Source organism: Dipteris shenzhenensis, chromosome 9, assembly GCF_047967505.1.
Source record: "Dipteris shenzhenensis isolate YYH24624 ecotype China chromosome 9, Dip_SZ_1.0, whole genome shotgun sequence".
Lineage (NCBI taxonomy): Eukaryota > Viridiplantae > Streptophyta > Polypodiopsida > Gleicheniales > Dipteridaceae > Dipteris > Dipteris shenzhenensis.
Window position 1 is genome coordinate 18886966 of NC_141604.1, and position 22880 is coordinate 18909845.

Sequence of the window (22880 nt, forward strand, 5' to 3'; positions counted from 1 at the left end):
TGGTTTGCAATTGAAGTAGAGAGAAAAGATATTTCTTGGTGTATGCATCCACACTCTCATTATCCAACTGCCTCAATCTTTGCCATTGCCTGCGAGTATCCTCTTCAAACTGTGTAGGTAGGAAGCGCTTCTTGATTTTATCTTTGAATGCTTCCCATGTCTTTGGAACATGAGTGCTTTCGGCAACCACACTGCACCATAATTGTGCATTGCTTGTCATGTGACTTGTAGTAAGTTTTACCTTCTCGATCTCTTCGTACCATTCTCCCAAAAAGTATTGATTGAAAGAACTAATCCATGCAAGTAAAGCTTGTCCATCTCTTTTACCATCATATTTTGGAAAAGAAGTAGTTTTGCGATTAATCTTACCAGACTTATTCTTATCACGAAGTTTGAATGCTTTCAAGATGGACTTTCCCACATTGTCTTCATCGCTGGACTCATGTGAAGGAGTAGTGTCATGATGTCATCGTAGTGAAGTCTTCCATGTCGCTTCTTCTTCCTTTGATGTCTCGTCTTGATTCTTTCATGCTCACTACCACTGGTGTCTGATGATTTGTTGCTTTGACTTTTTTCATCATCTCTATCCTTCATATGCTTCTTTGTGACTTCAGCCATCTCTTTTAACGCTCGATTTGTGCGTTTTTTGTTGGCTTTATGCATGTCGCACATGTTGCGCATGTACTCAAGTTCCTGCTCAAGGTCCCGTGCATGATGTTTGCATGCATCTAGGGAATCTGATGCATGCATAGGTTCCCCATCCTCAATCGATATAGGTGGCTTCCAAGTTATCGTCACTTGGCATAGAGCATCTTCAATTTCTTGACATTGTTGCTTCTTATGCTGATAGTGTTCTCGCCATTCTTCCTTAATAAGTGTCATCGGTGTTAAACTTCTTCTTGATCGATGGTGATCATTCTCCACATCCTCATCATGATGTAGATCTTCAGGATAGCCTATCTCTGATGGAGTATGCCTTCCAAACATAGTTAAGTATGTGCACGGTGCAAAGAAGAAATCACCATGAAAGGAAATACACACAAACACAAGACTTATCTCAATTCGGTTTCCAAGCTTTGAAAGCGGCTATTTGTTGAATAGTATCTCTGTGGGCTCTCGAACTCACACAATTCCAACAAGTGAATCCACGTTGCAAGGTACAAAGCAAAGCTCATGTCCGATAGCACTTGTAGACTACCTCCTACTCGATATCTTTATGACTAGGAACTTCAAAGAATAGAGTAACAAAGTGACTTGATCTAGTGGATAGTCACCAATTGTTAAGTAGACTTGAGCTAGAACAGTACCAGGATGGGGGACCTCCAGAGAAGTTTTAAGAGCAATCTCCCAAGGCTTTCTCGTGCGTAGCCAATGGTGCCAGCTATGCCAAGGACTATGCCTTGGTCACCACCTTTGTTGTACGCTTGGAGGAGCTAGGGCATGGGCGTGCATTGCAAGCTTTAACTTGTTTGTGTACGGCTGACTTCTTTTGCTGCGATTTTATTTCTTCCTCGCATGTTTTTCTACCTCTGATCTGTTCTGCGCTGTTCGCTTCTGCTGCTTCGAACTTCATTGCACTCTTGTATGCAGCGTCTACAATTTGATGCATGTTGCAGTTTCTTGTTCGAGGACACGGGGTGCATGTGCTTCCCGTGCTATGGACGATGAAACCTTGGCTCTGATACCATTGTGACCGGAAACACTCGCGGAATCTGCAAATCCTTGAAAAACACAGCAACACTCTTCGAAAATATGCACAAACTCTCAAAACTCACAAACGAAAGAGACAGAACAAGCGTGCTGGGTACAATCTCCCCCCATAGGAGTGGTGCTCTCCTTCCACCTCCTATGTATTTATGTATATTTCCCCAAAAAGCTTTCGAGCAAAAATCATACAAAAGCCCCTGTGCTTTCCTCCATGCACCCTTTTACAAAAAGTCCATCCACCTTCTAGAATAGCTGGCTTTTTCTAAAAATAAAGCTTTTTCTAACTTTAGTTTATACACTTAGCCAAGCCATTAATATTCCAAGATTCAAATATGTACATAAGCTTTTGTAATATCAAAAATTAGGCATAAGCCTTATTCATCCCTGCATCATTGGAGTTGCACCTACGTGCCCAAAATATGGCCGATCATGCTTGCCAGATGCCATTGCCCGATCAATTACTCTTCCCTTGGATTCACACAATCGATAGTAATGAAATATTTCAAGCATAAGATAACCTTGGAATTAATCACCACAATCAATCATTTCAGTATTATAGCAACGCGAAATCAATAATTCACAGATGAATGGTGCACACATGCGACACATACTATCTCATGGTGCACCTGATGCTACACATGAATAAAATCGTACGGATGGTGCACACATGCTACACATACCATCATCGCATAAGTGGTGCACACAATGCTACACACTCATACAGTCGCAGCTATATATCTAGCCATGTAGGAGCACACATGCATCACTATGGAACAACGAGCACACATGCATCAGCTATGCGACAAAAATGCTGGATCTCACTAAACTAAATATTGAAGGATTAAATTAATGGGATGATTCCAGTTCTCATAACACACTTGCAAGCCCACTTTAAAATGGGTGTCATTAGGTTTATAGTCTTAACTCCACCCATATGCTAAATACGGGTGTATCATTAGCATGTTGTCTCAGAGTGACCCAAGTGAAATGAAACTTAGAATATAAGTAATTTATGTCCTTTTTAGATTTATGTAGCCCCCATTTTTAATGGATGTCCTAATTTCTTTAGTTTTAAACTCACGTGGCACTAAATTGTGATGTTTCATAAGCCTTGTTGGGCTAGAGTGACCTAAAAATTGGTGGAAATGTAGAACATAAGGGGATCCATCCTACTAGATTTGGTCCTATTTAGACCTATGAACACCAAATGTTTTATATATGAATGTTCCTATTTGTAAAGTAACTTTAGAATCTTAACCCCACCTAGCACAAAAATAGGGTGCAGTAATGGCATGCAGGGCTAAAGTGACCCAAGTGGAATGAAACCTAGTGGGGACCATAGAGCATGACAAAACCCAATATTCTACCATGTTTGGCTCTATCTAGACCTGTACAAGCCCATTTTTAAATGGATGTCACGTGTTTTCAAATGACAACAAGATAAAATTAATTTGTAACCACAAATAATATTAAATATTTAAATAATAATAAACAATTAAATAATATTAAACCTATACAAATAATATTTAAATATTTATTATCGCATCATTTATCATATTTTAAAATTGGACCATCATTTTTATCGTAACATTCAGTTATACAAATAATATTTAAACATTAATTTTTGCATTATTTATCATATTTGACAATTGGATCATCATTTTTATCGCATCATTTACTTATATAAACAATATTTAAACATTAATCATCGCATCATTTATCATGTCACTATAAATATACAAACTGTTTGAACAATGGAGTGGATCCAAACTTGGATGATATATAAAATTAAAAATGTTACAAGTTCCATGATCGGTCACTCATGTTACATCTTGGCATCCAAGAAAGACTCAGTCATTGGCTAGTCTAAGTCCTTGGTTTGGATTGAGCTGTATACCACATCTTGGAGCAATGTCAAAAATCCCATAAAAATCTGCAATACTTGGACGTCTATTCGGTTTGGTTGACTTTCCCTGAACCACAAATCATCGTAAACGCTCAATTAGAGCTTTTGTGGGCCCTATTGCGTAGACAAATGAGAAATCAAAGGCATCTAACTAGATGGGTATCTAAAAATAGCAAGTCACCAATTTGTAGATAATACAAATTTAACTCCTCAGGGTTAGAACAGGTCTCTACCTAGGCACTAGAGGCCCCTTACTATGTTGAATTGTGTTTATAAAGTTATGGCAAAAGCTATGGCCAACAAGATTAAGTTCATTCTAAGCAAAAAACTTCATGCTAGGCAGTATGGTTTCATATTTGGTAGAAATATATAGAATGCTATGATGAATGTTGCCCTTGCTATTGATTATGCTATGATGCATAATGAGAGGTTTATTTTTTTGAATTTAGATATTGAAAAGCCTATGATAGAATTAGTTGGAGTTTAATCATCACCACTATTTAGAGATTGGGGTTTGATCAAGCATTTTGTGCAACTATAGTAGTACTATTTTCCAATGCTTTTGCCAGTTTGTAATTTAATGGTTATTTGAAAGGTTCATTTGCTCTTAGGATGTCTATTAGGCAAGGATTCCCTTTGGCTCCTTTGCTATTTTCCATAGTGACTGAACCTCTTCTTTGCAAGCTTGATTAAAGGATGCATTAAAGGATTGCCACTACTAAATGGTTCTAATTTCTATACACAATTTTTTGATGATGATAACTCGAGTCTTTTGGTTGGAAGGGAGGATAATTAAAAAAATTTATTGTCTATCTTTGAGGAATTTTCTTTGGTCTCTGATTCCAAAATTGATCAAGACAAAACCACGGCAGTTTGGTTGTGGTGCGATGCCTTACCTTAATGGTATACAAGGTTTTCTTTTAGATGGATCTGAGCTAATGAAATTATCAGATATTTAGGATGCCCTATTGGATTTGCCATTAAGAAAACCTTGTCAGCCTTAAGAAAGATGTGGCTATGACCAAGCTCACAACAAAGACCTGTAAACCTTTGGTGGAATGTTTTGACGATAACTCAAACTCCCTAGACAAAGAAAAAGACTAGCCTCTCCCACAGGAGGGTGTGGCATAGAAGATCATTGTGGCTCATACAACAATCTCCGGTAGTTGGATAGTTAAATCATCTCAAATTTTCTCTCCTTAATCTATTTTCCCATATTCTGCTTTTGTTGGTGGTGTTATCAACACATCTGGGGCTGGTGTACTATTCGAGGTTATGTCTCCAGGTCATCTAGGTGGAGGTGTGGCCCATGTTTTTTGCAAATGCCTTCTTTCCCCAAACAAGATTCTTACTAGGCTCCTTCTTATTTATCTCCCACAATTACCTCTTAGGTGGTTCCAAGCTCTTCGATCACGCCAGAAGGAAATATGCCATAGGTTCATTACAGAAGATCGAGCATGCATAAGGCTCGGACTTTTCTTCCTCCCAAACCGGTGGGAGCTCAAGCAGTGTATGTGTCCACCCCTCTATGGATGGTGTGTGCCTTAATGGGGGCTACATCACTACCAACTTGCATTCATGCTTAGCACATTGCCAAAGTTACTTCTCCAATCTTAAATGTTGGATAGATCTCCTCTGCTCCTAACACCTTGGTGTTAGTGTGGTCTTTAGGATGAAGTGGTTATGCCTAAGGAGGAGGAGTAGTTTTTTCCTTGAAATGATTAGTTACTTTTGGTGTCTATATCTCCCCGTTTTGTTTCACATGGGCAGAGAAAAAATTTTGTAAAATGGTTGTAGCTTTTGAAATATTAATATAAACCCTCTTTTTCAAGAAAGATAAATAAATTAGGATATAACATTGGCATGTTAGACTAGACTAATCCAACTGGGATGACACTTGCTAGGATTCTAGAACATAGTGGGAACTAACATCCTACCAAGTATGGTCCCATTTAAAAATCAACAATATCCAACCCATGCAATTTCATATATAGTTACGATTGATAGCAAAATAGCTTGAAAGGGATATTCATTCATAGGGTTTGCCTTAATGAGCAAATAATGGTAGGAGTTTTGGGAAGGCACTTAGACACAACAAAAGATAGCCCCTAGCCAAATTTGAACCCATTTATAACTCCATTGGACATCACCTCAATCTAATGAGGGACTATAAAGCATTAAAATGGATAACCATTGGGTAGATTCAACAACAAAGTATGTTCCACCCATGCTGACTAGTTTGGGCATAGTGTTCCTTTTATTGCCACATATCTTTATGAAGATTCCATGCTGAATTAGTTGTTGGTTGAGACACATGCATTGATTGGATTTCTCCATGGCCCATGCCCCATAAGTCTTTTTTGAGAGTCCTATGTATCATCAAGAGCATATACACATCATTGCAATGATGAATACCTCCACTGAGCTGAGATTGGGGCACTTAAAGTCTACTATTGATGAGGCCTATCAAGTTCTTTAGGATGCTTTGTAAAACTTTTCTACAGTAGAGGGAAAGTGACTAAATTACTGGGCCATCATCTTTTCATTTTGGCTTGTAAACTATTATAACTAGAAAAGAAATCAAGGCATGAGGCTAGATGCTAGGCATGGCGATGCTCGAGGGCCATGGGGGAAAGGGAACGAGGGGAGAAGCATTAACATGGGTGGGGAAAAGGGATAAAGAGGGTGGGAATGAAGAGGGAGACTATGGCACAATGGGGGAAGGGAGAGGGGAAAGAGGAGCATGTACATGATGGGAGGTGGAATGTAGAGATGGAGACATCAAGGGAAGAGGGTCATGCTTTATTTGAAAGGAAGGATGGGGGAAATCAAAGTACTAGCTAGGTGGCTTTACAAGAATGAGCATGTCACATCAAGGTAGCCAAGAGAGGGGGTCTCCCCCATTGCTACGTTCCTTAATGACTTTGTATGGACCAGTCCATAGTGGAAGGATTTTTTTATCCATTGGGTGGTCTAATCTATTGTCAAAGCATAGCACAACATCCCCTTCAGCAAAGTGTCTTTCCCATCCCTTGCAAATCTTTGCATCCAAGCGAGGCTTTTCTCGATTCTTTTGGATCTCTGTTTGATGTAGTGCAAGGCGCCGGGTTTCATCTAACTTCTGAAGTTGTACCAACCTGGCCTCTACATGTTCATCTTCTGTCCCCTCCTCTGTTCTTGTGCCAATCTCAAGGCAAGAATCTCTATCTCTAGTGGTAAAATTGCCTCAGTACCGTACACCAACTCCCTCAGTACCGTATAACTCAAAAGGAGTGTGACCTGTAGACATTTTATTGGTGATGTTGTAAGCCCACATGGCTTCAGTGACCTTCTGATCCCACTGGCTCCTATTCCCTGTGGCCATTTTCCCCATGGATTTATAAAGGTGGCTGTTGGTCCATTCCATTTGTCCCATGGATGCTGGATAATAGATGCTAGAAGTGCGATGATCAATACCCATGCGATCCATGAGCAACTCCACTGTTCATTTAAGAATGGACTCCCATGGTCAGATACTATTTCCATGGGTGTCCCAAACCTTGTGTAGATACATTCAAATATGAATTTTGAAATTGCCTTACCATTTGCAGTGGGGAGGGCGATAGCTACAGCCTACTTTGTGACATACTGAGTGGCTACCAAAAGATACTTTTTTTTGTGGGCAGTCATGGGCAGGGGCCTGACAAAATCTATTCCCTACTTCTGAAACATATGGATGGACATCATTGGATGATGTTGCCTAGGACGCAAATCCTTCCTACCAAAGAATTGGCATGGTTCACAAGTTTTGCAATACATAGTGACATCCTTGAACAACGTCGACCAATAGTACCCAACATGTAAAATCTTCTTAGCTGTATAGTCACTGGCATAGTGGCCTCCACAAAATCCATCATGATAGTTCTTCAATACCTTAGGTAATTCATTTGCATCAATGGTCCCCATCTTAGTACCCCATCCATGCCTTAACGGTACAACACCCCATCAAAGAGAGTGTAGCGCCTACTATCTCTACGGATTTTCTTTCTCTCATAGCTAGTACTTTCTGGAGGAAAGGAGAAACCAGTCAGAAACCTATAGATACCACCATACCATGGATCCCCAACTTCTATTGCTGCTACAAGGGTTATAGTGAGGCACTCCTCTAAATCAATCAAAGCATTCTTCAAGTTAGAACAACCACTTTTACAATTTTGAAAGAAAAATCATATTCTTGTAAAACTGCCAACCATTTGGCCAACCGGCCCATGGGATTTGGTGATTGAAGAACCTGCTTTGCAAGACCATTGCTAGAGATTATAATGAAGGACATTCCAACCACATAATGCTTAAATTTCTCAATGCAGAACACCAAAGACAAGGCATGCTTGTTAGCCTCAGAGTAGCGTCGTTCAGTTTCAAACAATTGTCAAGAAGCAAATCGATTGGGATACATGAACCGATCCTCCCCTTGCTGGAGAAGAATACCTGCCAGAGTGTGCTCACCAAACCCAAGATTGATATAGAAAGTCTTTGACCAATTAGGATTGCATAGAATGGGTTCTTAAGCCAAAGCACTCTTGATTTGTATAAACCCATGATCACAATCCTCATCCCAAGAGAAATCAACACCATCTTTTAATAGCGTAGTCATGGGTCACGTCAAAGTAGCATATTGATCAATGAAGCAGTGATAGTATCCTACTAGATTAACAAATGAGCGTACTTGACATTTGGTTGTTGGTAGGGAGAGCTTGAGGATAGTTCTACCTTCTCGAGGTCAGGCTGGATGCCCTCGGATGAGACAATATGTCCCAGTAACCTCCCTTGAGTGGCTCCAATGGTGCATCTATCAGGGTTGAGGTTGCCATTCGCATCATTGACCCTTTGGAAGGCGAACCTAACCTTCATGACGTGCTCCTTACGTGCCGAGAATATACAAAAATCATCTAAAAACACCTTTAAGAAAACCCCCAAATAAGAAGCAAATACCATCTGCATAAATCTTTGAAAGGTAGCAAGAGCATTGGTGAGGCCAAATGGCATTACTTTGAATGCAAACATCCCCCAAGGTGTGGCAAACGTGGTTTTAAGCACATCCTCCTTAGCAATTATAATTTGATAAAACCCGGAGTAACCATCATAGAAAGTATACATCTCATAGCTCTATTCTCCCCATTCCTTATGACTTTTGCCAAGCCCTTCTAGTTGGAGTTTCTAGACTATGGGGTGCTCCTTTAGCCCAGAGAATTTCCCTAGATATGGTGTATTCCACCCGTGCTGATTCAAGCAAGCTGAGATGAAAAAATGCATAATTATGCTCTTCTGCTCAACCATTTCCTGAGCCCTCCTAGCACAAGCTGGTCCATGCCTAGATTCTCCTCTACTGATGAGTTTTGAAGGCCAATGCTTGTTGGAGCAAGGAGAAATCAGAGAAAAGACAATCAAAGAAGGTGCAACTCTCTCAGACAAAAAGGCCCACTATTTCAGCAATGCTCTGTGGTGAACTTACTTGGGTATTCAAGCTTTAGTTTTGCATAGAAAGCCCTCTCAAACTCTTCTTCAATTGTGTGAATTTGCCCTCGAAGTTGAGCTAGTCTATTGCAATGCATTTTTGATAGTTTTGGACTTTTGATGCTAGAGTAAATGCTAGAGTGATGCTTGAGGATTGAAGTAAAGCCAAAATATAGATAAGAGAATTCATTTTCAGTTTGAAATTCAGTTGGGCTGATCTTTTGTCAAAATGTCAAGCTCTAAAGGTTCTTCTAATGCTCATCACTTGAAGAAGACTACAAGAAGGACAAAATTCAAAGTGAAGAAGACCCCAACCAAGAAACTTTGGGAGAAGCCAACAGGGTATGAATATGCTAAACAATTAGGATTCTATGAATTTATCTCTAGCAATCTACATCTGTATGGTGAGGGAGATTTCTTTGTTCCACAAAATTAGTCATTTTGTAAGAGAGTAGACACTGCCTGACAAAGGTAAGACCCTCTCATGGTTACTTATAAAATTGACAAGTTCAATGGCCAAGGATTCCATACTTGGCAGATGAAGATAAAGTTTGTGCTTATGAAGGAAAATCTATGGGACTTAGTCAAGAAAGGAACTCAAACCTCTCAGGAAGGTGAATCAACTACAACAAAAGGCAAGGGAAAAGCCACTGACTCTACTTCTATACCTGTAGATGCAAAGAGAATTGAGAAAGCCTATGCCATCATTGGATTAGGTTTGGGTGATGACTATGTACACCACATTTCAGATTTGGAATCCCCTTTTAAAGCATGGCACAAGTTAGATATATTGTTTGGTGCTAGCTTCCATACTTTTAAATTAAATCTAAAAATGAAGTTATTAAAATGGAGGGAGATAATGTTGTTGCCCATGTCAACACTATGAGAAGTATTATGACACAACTAGCTTCAATTAATTCCCCTATCATTGAGGATGATGGCAGTGCTTTTAAAGAGCATGCCTCATGATTTTGACAATGTGGTTCTTTGAAGAATCTTCCTCAACCCTCATTAGAAGGCATCATTAGTGCCTTACAAGAAGAGGAAAGAAAGAACACTTCAAGAATGGGCGAAATGCATACAAAGGCACTTGCAGTGAAGTTTTTAAAGAGCAAGTGCAAGGCTTGTAAACACTGTGGGAAGAACAAACACCTTGAGAAGGATTGTTATAGAATCAACCCTTGCTCATATTATGGAAAGAATAATCACTCTGAAAAGTTTTGCAATGAGAAAAAGAGGACTATGACAAATCTGGTTGAAGAGAGAACTCCATCAGCAAAAGAAGCATCCAACTTTGTGGTAGAAGACAAGGACTTTGCCTGTTGAGCAACTTGTCTTTGAATTTTTGTTTATCATCACTTGGTCAAATTTTGAGGTTCTCTGCCTGAAGTAGTACTCCAAAAAGAATGTCATGTCTTTTGTAAATCACCTCTGGTCACCATATGATGTAGGCCATGTGATATGTGTTTGGTCTATCCCATTTTTGTAAACCTTAACCCTTGGGCACCTTTGCAAGCATGAGATCCTAGACATAGATTTATCCTTGACCACCATGAGATGGCCATGTGTGACCACCATGAGATGGCATGAGAAACTATGAGACTAAATGTATCCTTGACATTGCAAGAGGCAAACCCTTGAGGGGGGGTATGTTGGGATAACTATGGTCAAGGGCTTGCTCTATGGTGCATGTGTGCATCTAGGGGAGTCACATCTGTGTGTGTGTGTGTGTGTTGTAGAGGCACATCTAGTGCTATGATGTGTCTAGTGTATGACCTAAGTGATGATGTAAGCCAAAGGCCCCCACATGGGAGGTTCCTTTGATTTAGGCTAGTCCCACTGATGTAGGGGCTGATTACCACTAATTTAGGGGAGGTGCCTACACCATCCTCTTTTTCTATAAAATGGAGGTCATTCCTTCATTCTAATACATGGATTTTGCCTCACTTGTGCTCTCACTCTTTGTGCCATGATGCATCTCTTCTACCCCACACTCCTCTACAAGGTTATTGTAAGTGATAAACTTTATGCTATGAAGAGTGTAATCAAGAAGAGCCAATTCATTTCCATTCTTAGGGATCCTTGACAATGTGCATTGTAATTTAAGAAATATGATAGACCTATTAGAAGTTTTTTATGCATATTTGATGTTGTTCTCATGGCTTAAAAAATTCTTAAAATAGGAAATATTGCTATATAAAGCTAATCTTATAGTTACAAACCAAATATATCTCCTATATTATAATTCACACCCACCGTAACTTCATATCCTTCACAATCATGAAAGCTTCATGTCCTTCACAATCATGAAACGTCCTCCTCCATCTCTCTTTCCACCTCTTACATGCTTAGATGGCATGGATGCTAAAAACAAGAAGAGTAATGGTATAGGGGACAATGACATACAAGAATGTGAGAAGCTTCTTAAGCAATGACACAAAATGGAGAAGAATGCACATCTACTAAAGACAAACAAGAAGAAAGTGATTCAAGAACTAATATAGATTCTCTAAAAGGTACACACACAACCCGCAAATTAACACTATCATGTGTTCAATGTCTACCCTCATGCACAATCTATATGGAAGTCCAAAGCAATGAAGGCAAACCGACCATCTCCAAATGTCATCTACTGCAGCGCTCCTCCCCATACCTACCTAAAAACTCACAAAATGCTCCAATGAGATAGCCAACTGAGGTAGAAGACAGTATCCACAACTAAGAGCCTCTGTGATGAGTAAGAGCTACTGTCGTAAGCAAAGTTGCAACGTACGCTGCTGTCGAGCTCTTATGCTATTTCCTCCCTATGCACCTAGTGAGCGCAAGCACACAGTAGGAAGGTTGCTATGACCAAACATAGTGTTAGCGATGATGATGGACCACAAACTGCTCCATACGACTATTGACATCTCTGCACAGAGCCTTATCTCTACACATTTTCTGTAAGGTTCCCATTCATTGACACGTGGCACTTGATAGAAACTCACCATGGTTGAGTTTATTTAACTTTGGTTAACTAGCCTAGTTAAAAGACTGCCACATGGCATTGAACCCCTTGTAAGCACTATTACCCCTTCATAAGCACACTTTGTAAGCTACATTTGAATCCTTGTGCCACATCATCATTCCCCTTTGTCTTCTTTATAAAACTTCGACAAGCTGTAACTTCCAATCCCAGAAGAATTTGCACACGCTCCAAAAAGGAAAAGTGATCGCCTTTTCGAGCTCTATGCATCTGTCAAGTCAAAATCATTGTTAGTAATTAGATACTACCAGATTTGAAATTTTCTTCAACTGGTAAGACATTTGCAATGGCGATACGCACCCCAACTATTGAGAAGTTCACTGGGGAAGGATTTCACACCTGGTCTACACAAATGAGGTATCTCTTAATGCATCAAAAGCTTTGGAAGACTGTAAAAGAAGACATAACCACTGCACAAAATGATGCCTGGAAGGAAAAAGATGAAGCAACACTATCACTCATTGGTTTACGCTTGAGTTCAAACATAATTCATCATATAGACTCCAAGGATCATGCTAAAGATGCATGGGATGAGTTGAACATAGTGTTTGGGGCAAAAGCCAAAAACTAAGAAATTCATCTTAAGATTGAATTCTATGGTTTGCACATGAGCTTCAATAAATCCATGGCACAATTTGTCAACAAAATCAAAAGCATTATGACCCCACTAGAAGGCATAAATGCAAAATCAGGGGAAAACGATGCACTTGCAATCCTCCTTAAAAGCATGCCTACAGAGTACAGTGCATTGACAACCATTTTGAAGAATCTAAAGATCCAAAGTTTGAGGAATGTGTATCCTATCTTCTTGAAAAAGAAAGAGAATTGAAGGCATTGACATCGACATCTACATCAACACACAACAACAATAATGAAGAACAAGCATTGTTCAGTAAAACATCAACGAAGTGTTACCATTGCAGAAGGATGGGTCACTATCAAAGTGACTGCAGACTATAGAACAAAGCAAAGTGTCACCATTGCAAGAAGCTGGGACACAAGGAAGAAGGTTGCAGATTGAAGAACCGGCAAGTCAACTATGTGGTGTCATCATCAAGCCATGAGCAGAATGACAAGAAGAACATGTATTGAGAAGCAAAAGCCTTGCCACCTTTAGCCCACAAGTTTGTAAATCAAACCTGACCACGTGAGAGTAGCCATGTAAGCACCCAAGGGAGGATTTGATCTTGTAACTCACATCTGACCACCTTGCAATAGAGCCAATGGATCATGGCACCAAGGAGAGGTGTTGAGATATGGTGCCGTGAGCACATATTAGAGGCTAAGGTATGGTATAGGAATGTATTAAAGTAGCCACCCTAGGATGTGGACTACATGATGTGAGGATGTGGATCAAGGATATCCACAAGGAGAGATGTGGATCAAAGGATCCCACATGTGTTGACTATTCTAAAGGATCTCTCTAGATAAGAAGCCTATCTTTGTATTGTTCAAGTACACATTGCATTAGATTGAGTGTTGCCTACCTTATGTCTCTCTCATGGTGTTACGATCCTCCTTGATCCCTCACTTTTACATATTCAACACTCCTTTCCCTCATTCAGCCCTCCCCCTTTTGCTTGTGTCTCCCCTCCTTTCTTCTCACTTTTCACCATCTCTCAAACACCTTTCCCTCTTTTATCATTTCCCTCATTCAACCATCCCCCTTCCCCCATTTCTCACCTATTTTCAGCCATTTCTCCATTGCCCTTGCCTCGCTTTTCATTTTTAGCCCCTCTCATAGTCATCTCTCATCTCCTATTCCCTTCATAAATTCAGCCCATCCTTCATATATAGCCCCTCCCATGCATCTATATCCCCCTTTGCATCTCTCATCCATTCCACCCTATCCATCCCCCACTAGGTTCAACCATCCCCTTATTAAATTCATCCCATCCTTCATATTCAACTCCTCTCATATTCATCTCCTCTCTTGCATCCATCCCATCCATCTCATCTCTTATTTCCATGATAAATTCAACCCATCCTTCATATTCAGCCCCTCCCTTATTTCTTCCCTTCTTTCTTACCCCTTTTCCCTCGCCTTTCATGTCTTTGAGGTTGTTTCTATTTGTAGGTATTCATAATTCTTGGGTTTCGTTTCAAAGTTTTTGGTTCCAAAACACATTCACAAAGTTTTTGGGTTTCAAAGTTTTCTATTGGAAACACATCCTGAAATCCTTCCTTACACACTTAGTGTCTCCAAATCAACGAAGCATCCTTGCCCACAAACTAGCTCTTCGAATTTGACCCATGTTGCCAATATCTCTTCCATTATAGAGATGGATTTGTCCTTGCACCATGTTTGAGAGAAACTCAAACATGATAGGATGTGGATTGAATGCAATGTGGTAGCAGATACTTGGTCTATTGAAAGGTAGTTCTTTGAGAATAACTATTTGGAAGAGGCAAGAAATAGCTTCAAAGAAGTGAGGAAGCTATGGAGAAAGTTGAAGGCAATATACATAGATCTCATCATGCATTGTGTTTTTGTTTTCTTGAATCGAGTGTTCATCATTCAAGAAGAGCATAATCTTCTTGAGGAAGAAGTAAATGATGTTATAGATCCATGGTGACCCTATAAATGATAATGATAGTGATAGTGATAGTGAGTGTAGCCAATAAGAAATTTTGTAAACTTTTGAGGGGACTTTAGGTCCTTTACTACTAGAATAAAAAATTTGCATTTTTAGCTTGCATAATGGCCCAATAATTGTATGTTAATTTACTTTTGAACATTGTTACACATTTTTACACAATTCTACACAGTTCTCAAATATTTTTACATAATTTTGAGTTTTTACATAGTTTATTGAGGTGTAAATTTCCCATCCCTTTCTCCTCTCTTTTAGTTATGGATCCAGTGGGAGTGATCATGGTTTTGGTTTTAGCTGCACATATATTCTACATGGCAACTACTGGGTTTGACCATTCCAGTGAGAGCAATCTACATGATATGCAACCCATGGAAGGGATTAGAGGTGTAGCAAAGTAGAAATTTACAATTTTTTATAAAGTGCAAAATATTCTTCAAAAGATCGATCCTCGTGAATTACAAGCATGCATCAGATGGAGCAGGAGCATGAGAGACAGCATGCAGTCTCAGCTTGTGCCCAACAATGGAGGTAGCACAAGCATCAGGCACTAGTTGCTATCTCTCCCTTCATAGTATCACCTCTCATTCACATGGCTTGGGTGCCAATCCAACACTCACATGATGATGATGCCCCATGTAATGATGCCTCGATTCACTATTCCATTGATGGTGATGGGGGCCTCATTATGGATGCAAATGGGAATGCCATACTTTGATGAATGCGGCAATTATGCTACACCAAATTCTAAGAAGTCACGATGGATTAAGATCACAACTAAAGGAAAATAAGACTTATGTCCTTGAAGGTTGCATGAAGAGTTTTTGATGCCTGAGCATTGCACCTTTGACTCGGGATGGATTGTAAACAAAATAGTGGATTGCTTAAAACATCAATAGGAGGTTATTCAAAACATAAAAAGGAGGTGATTCAAAAGGCTGCAAGACATTCATATCTAGTCAAGCTACTTGTTGTCATAAGGATGAATGGAAGAAGGATAGGATGAAGTAAAGACCACCCTCGATAAGCACAATCAATGTAAGAGGACTACAAAAGCTCACATAAAAAAAGTGCTGAAATCCCATTTCAGATCAAGGGAAAAGCACGACTTATGTAATGCTCTATACATGTATCTTTCCTTCCTTTTTTGCTACTTTTTTAAATCTTACATATCGATCTCGTGTGTAATACCATCTAATGTTTCATCTATGCAGAGGCATGTGGCAGGCCAATACTCCACCCCTCATGTGTGGAGAGGCATGTGGCAAGCCAATACTCCACCCCTCATGTGTGGAGAGGCATGTGGGAGGTCAAGACTGCACGCCTCATGTGTGCAGAGGCATGTGGGAGGCCAAGATTGCACCCCTCAAGAATATAGCTATGCACAACCATCGTGCCAACACTCTCATCCAAAGGTTGAGATGTAGGTGTAGTATTTCACTCTTTGAGATAAGAATTTCTCAAACCTTTACTTTAAACTTTAATCTATGCATTCACATTACCCAAAGGGCTTTTAAATATATATCTTTTGTGTCTTCGATGTGTAGGCTCAGGAAGCCAATATTCACACCTGTGAACAATGGTTGGCAAACATGGAGAGCAGTGATGTGAGGGTGGTGGTGCTAACCAACGATGATACATCATAGGAGGGCAACCTATAGGTAGCATGATATGGAAGAGCTACCAAATGACTTTGACAAGGACTTTGAGAAAGGGGGTGACAGTATGGATGAGGGCTTAGAGGAATGTGGAGATGACGGTGGCTCCAACAATGAGAGGAAGGATGGCATGCTATTCAGTGAAGTCTTCTTAGCATGTAGCTGCCATGGTAGGATAGGCCATTTTGTCCTCAATTGTATATGTCAAATGAAAGTCTGTACCTTTGAGCAGTCCTTACACACACACACACACACACACACACACACACACACTTACTATCCTCTTTTTTCCTCTTGAACATACTAATTACCTTTCTTCCCTTGAAAACCCTTGCAAACTACCTTTTCCCCTTTGTCTCTCTATCATGAATTTCTTCCTCACTCTCTCTCTACCCTTCTCGCCCTGCTATTCTCCTAAATTCCCCTAAAAAACCTCTCAATTTATCCCACTCTTGCACCTTTCTTAATTTTTGTAATCTTTCGTAACCTTTTTGGCCCCCTCTCTAATTTCCTTCTCTCCCAAAGTTTTTTGCTAATTTCTACCTAATTATTTCTTAAAATTTCCTAATTCTATCCTATTTTTAAAAATTTCCCATGTTCCCCTGTCTTTCCCTAACTTTCCTTGCTCTCCCAATCTCATAATTCTCCCTAATTATTTCCCATATCTCCCTATTTCTCCTAAATTTTTCCTAAATTATTTCTAATTTCTCTCTATTTCTCCTAATTTTTATTATTTCCCCCTAATCTCTACTTTATTTTTCCTACGTTTCCTCTTTTCCTCATTTCCTAATTCACCCTATTTTTTCCTATTTTTATCCTAATTTTTAAAATTCCCCTAATTACCTCCTCTTTTCTCAAATTTTTCTAAATTATTCCTAGATGAGTCCTAATTTTCGCCTTAATTTTTGCTGCTTAAGTATTCCTAAATCTTTTCATATTTATGTCTTCTCTACTTTGCTAAAGTATTCCTAATTTTTGTTTCTAAGTATTCCTAAAGCTTTTCCTATTTACTACCTTGACTCCCTAAAACTACCCCCACCACTATGACTACCTCCCCTACAAAATACATCGATTAAACAATCAAATTACCTTCCTTTTTTGTTTATTTGCTACCTTATAACCCCCCCCTCCCTGCATTTACTATCCGCCCGCCACTCTCTACTCTTCCCATAGTTTCACATTTCCATATACTATTTCCCCACATTTGCAATTGGCCCGCCTTACACGCTCGACTCCCTAGCTCTTTACATTCCCTCAATTCCATTAGCCTCACACCAGCATGTTTAAGGAGGTACTACCCTGCACCCACATCTAATCCTATCGCGGCTTGCTCCATTGCCCATGCTCACTCCTCTTCTTGACTGTCATGCCTTCCGTGCTCCCTCCCCCAATTGCACTAAGTAGCTCTTCAACATCCATGCTCCAATTGTGTGCTCGTGCGGATGGATCTAATTTCTCTTGTTGGCCTACCCTACTCATCGCGCCTTGACTATGGTTCCTCACTGCCTCCTGCAGAGTCCCGCTCGTCTCTTGTTGATTCTCTCCCACTTCTCTTGGTGCCTTTATTGCCATGCCCCTTCCTCTTCTCTTCTCACATGCTTCTACAATTCTCATGGACTACTCCTTGAGCACTCCTTGAAGCTCGCTCACGATTCGGGCCGCCTTCATTTCACCATCGAACTACGTTATGGTCTCTGAGGTCATGATTCAATCACTTATACCATTCCCCCTCTCATAGCCCTATGCTAACCCCCCAACTTTCTTTCTTATATCCTTGCTTAACTTCTTTCTTATATTAAACCCCCTTTCCCCACTTTCAAATTAACTTTTATCTCCTTAGCCCATTTAATTATCTTTATTTTTTCATTTGCCTTACCTTTAATTAGTTAATTCTTTTTAATCAATTATGTTCTCCTCTTCAACCCACACAACAACCCCCCTCCTATATATGCATTATTTTCATTCTCTCAATAATCCCCCCCCTCCCCCCCCTGTTCTCTATTTATATTATTTTCCCCTCATAGTTAGATTTATTAAAGCCTTGCATTATTTCTTTACTTTTCTTTAATCTATGGTCCTTTAATTTTTATTAATCTCTTTAATTTTCTTTAATCTATGGCCCTTTATTAACTCCTTGCATTATTTTTCCCCCTTTAAACTTTGGTCCTTTAATTTTCATTAATTTCTTCACACTTCTCAAAACCCCACCTCCCCTTAATCTCTTGCCTTGTGGATTGGCATCCACATCCAAATCTCTTTATTTTTGGCTTACCTTTAGTTAGAGTATTTCTTTTTAATCATTTTCCCCCTTTTTTCTTTCTGTTCATTTGTTTCGAATTTCCCTCTGGTGCTTGGATGTTTAATAACTATACCTTCTAGCATCACTATTCCTCCTCCACACTTCTTCCATAAACTCCTCCCCTCCCCCTCCCCTTCCACACTCTTCTCGCCTACCCCCCTTCTATAAAGATTCAATATTCCTCTCCCTATAACCTCTAAACTCATTCTTCTACCCAAGCAATCTTGTTTTTTACATTAAGCTTGATAAGTGTATGGCCAAGTATTAATTTTTATTGTGACTCCGATAACAAGGGAGGGGTGTTTATGACACCTGTCTTCCCAACTAAAGTTAAAACTAGTTCTTACTGTTTTGCTTGTTGGATGGTGGCAAGTAGGCAGACTCCCCTCTTCAATAAAAGTGATGCTTGTCAGAACTTATCCAAGCTCTACTTTTGTACAGTTTCCACAAAGTCATTTCTACAAAATGGCCCACTGCTGGTTTTCTTTATAAACAGGGATTCACCAACTTGTACAAACTTTTTAGTTAATGCAATTCCATTGTCTAGCTTTGCTCTTTTTTCTTTTCACTATGCAAAGGGGTGTTGTAAAATCTTCCACATACACACACACACACACACACACAAATTCAGGGTAGATGGGGGCTAATTTAGCCATAATTTTGCCTAATTTAAAAAAAATCAGTGTCGATAAAACCATAAAAACTGTCTCAGGTTTACCAATAATAATGTCAAATGTAAACAATATTTATATAAGTGTCAAAATATGAATATATAAATTTTTATATTGATAGTTATATTGATGGCTATTATGATGCTCTTTATATGGATAGTTATATTGCTAGTTATTATGATGCTTATATTGGTAGTTATATTAATGAATATTGCGATGCTCCCTTAGTGATACTTATATCCATGCTTATTTTGACGCTTTAGTCTTTCACAATTGGTTTTTGGTGGTTTACATTGAAGTAACCATCCACAATGCTTGTACTAAATCAAGTGGAAATATTTGAATTTTCCCACTGACTCTTACTACCTATACAACTTGAAAAGAAATCCCAATGGCATGAACGCCAGCAGATGCAAAAGAAAATGGAGAAAAAAGCCCCAAATTTCAAAGGGCAATGGTGTCATTTCATACTGGATTACCTCTAGGAAAAAAATAGTCTAATGTGTATAAAATCAACAACAAATTCATGGTGGAAAGATGACAGACAAGCTTCCTAAAATTAGCACAAAGTCAACTTCAAAAAATATGCTCGGTAGTTTATAAGAGGAGACCTGTAATGGACAATAACAAGAATCTATTTTTGCTTGAATCTAGTCAGCCAGATAGAGAGCACAATGTGATTTAGTTATGTGCAAATTGAAGCAAAGTTGATGTTGGGTTTGAATAGTTTGTGATGCCACAGTTTGGGTGACAAATTGTATGCAAGCAAACGACCTTGTAGTGCACACATTTTGTGCTAAAGATGGTGACCAAGATCCAAATAGCCAACACTTGTTTTGGAAAAAATGAGCTTAGAATCCCCTCCAAAATCGGTGTCGACTTACAACAATGCTTGAGTAGATCTCCTCCTTTGAAGACAAGAACAACGCTCACTATAATTGAGGAAACATTGTTGGCACAACAAACATCTAAGAGGTGATCTACATGTTTAGAGGTGGCAAACAAAAGGACATAAATGAGCGGATCCAATAGAATGGTGACCAAAACAATAGACAGAGCCAATCTAGATGATGATGCTTCTACAGCAAGGATAGAAAGGATATGGTCTATCTTTGAAATTGTTACCATTAAAAAAAGATTCTATTTTGAGCAAAAAATAGCACCCTCTAGAGAACTCCTAGCTAGGAAGAACTATTTAACAATCTGCAAAATGGCCAAATAGATGTGTTGAGTCTCCTCCAAAATGGCAAATGGTTGTAGATGATAGTCCAGCTAGGGGTGACCAATTTGAGACAATGTGAGTGCTAGAAAATGTCATCCAATAGTAGGAAAGGGTACAACAATAGGGCAGTGAGATATCCTCAAATAAGTGACTAGATTTGAGTTGGAGGAGGCAGGGTGGATCCAAAGTTGGCTCTTGATACCACTTGTTGGAGTATTTAGGGAAGGACACAGAGAGTAGTGAAGTAGGATACGAAGTATATTAGACGTCACATAGATGGTGTTGGCTAAGCAAAAAATTGGCAAAGGGAAAAAACCTCCAGCAGTTGGAGTAAAAAGTGCCCTAAGGGTCCTACATGGTCACTCGATACTCTTGTAAGATCATGTTACAAAAGTTAGGATTTGTCCTTATGCCCTTTCTCAATAGTGCAATTTACACCATTCTCAACAAAAAGCAATGAAGCATGTTTTGGTTTTGGTTTTCTTTTCATCAAAATTCTTGGGTTTTTAAAAAATATATACTGACAGTATTAAAAATACTGATGTTAGTATAAACGTAGGTAATATTAATGGGTATACTGATGATAATACCAATGAAAATAGAACATATATGCACATAAGTATCTTTTTCTTTTTTTTCTTGCATTTTAGTGAAAGTATAATAGATTTAAGATGAAGGTGGATTGTGTGTAGCTGATTGGACATAGTTCTTCACCATCATAGTGAAGCCCATTGCATGGGAGCTCCAAGTGGCTCCATAAAGAGGATTCCTTGTCTTGCACACAGTGCAAACGTAATTTTGTCTTGCAGCACATCCAAGATTATGGGTATGTTATGAGGGATGACTTTCAAATTCCAGATGGTGATCCACAGGTGAATGTTTGTATAGTCACAAAAAAAATGGTATTTTCATTCTTGATGTAAAATCCTTCAAAGTTATATGTAATGGTCCCAGTACCACAATAAGAAAAGATGCAAGTAGCATGTTTGCCATAGAATCCAAAATTTGGACGAATGAAAGTGATACTTTTGTTCTTCCTAAACAATGTGAACAAGTAAGTATATATGATTTAAGCTCATGACCTCAATTTTAAGCATTTCTCGTATGTTATAAGTTAAGCATTTTCATTTTGAACATAGGTTGTCTTTCATCTATTCTGATCCGAGATGAGGGAAACTAGTCCAAGTTGCTGCTGGAAGCAAAAAGATAGAGATGTCAATATGGAGATTCTAGTACTTCTGCTTAATGCCTCAGATGTTGAAGATAGTGGCGGTGATTGATTATTTTTCAAGGAGATCATCATCGTCAGGTGTGGCTTTGTATAGACCTCAATGATATGAGTGATATATAGATAGAGCTAGAGATAGATTTATTTGGCATGAGATTATGGACCCCCAGAGTGTACATGCCCCTTGACTAATTTATCATGGAGACAACTTTACTATATTGACATTATGGCAATTTATTTGTCCATTTGGTTATTAATATAACCAGTATGGGATGCCACATCTGAGCCTTTTCAACGCAATAGCATGATATGGTGAATATTTGCAAAGTAGAGGCCTTTTAACTAGGTACTTTGGTAATGAAAGAATGCATTTCACAATTGTCATGTGGAATTGTATGATTGCAATCTTTCCATGTCACTACAATTGTGCCCATCTCTATAAGTGAAAGCATGCATTCTACATATGTATGACAATTTATGGTCTAAAACATTATGAGTGGTCTTTCATTACGTGAAGATCCACATGCTCCTCACCACCACACATGGCAGGAGTTGATTTATTGTTTATTTTTTAAATTTTTTGGGCAGACAGGAGTTGATATTATCCTGTCGAAGCTGCTTGCATTATGGAGGAAGTGGCTGGCTAGTTGTCATCGGGTAGGATATACAGCATTGGCTTCAAAAGGTGTAGTTGTATATCATTCCTAGATGGAAGATGGTGTTACCAGGTGATCGAAGCAATCTCAATCTGTACTTGGGTCGTGTGTGGGATTTAGTTGGAGCAGTCTCTTTGCAATATATTTGGAGGGCTTGCAATGCATTGATTTTTCGAGGTGTCCTTTTACGGGAAGTTCTCATTGAAGACCTGAAGCGTGACATTCTAGAGGTTTTGTGTTAACTATAGTTCTAAATGGTATGAGGTGGTTGTAACATATAGAGCGCTTATTGCAACTTTGCAATCTTTCTTACCTTGTATTTTTCTCTCTTTAATTTAATTTCTTTCTTTAAAAAAAAAAATCCACATGCTCAATCTATTATGTTAACATTGTGCGAAATGCTATTGGAAACATTTTGGTT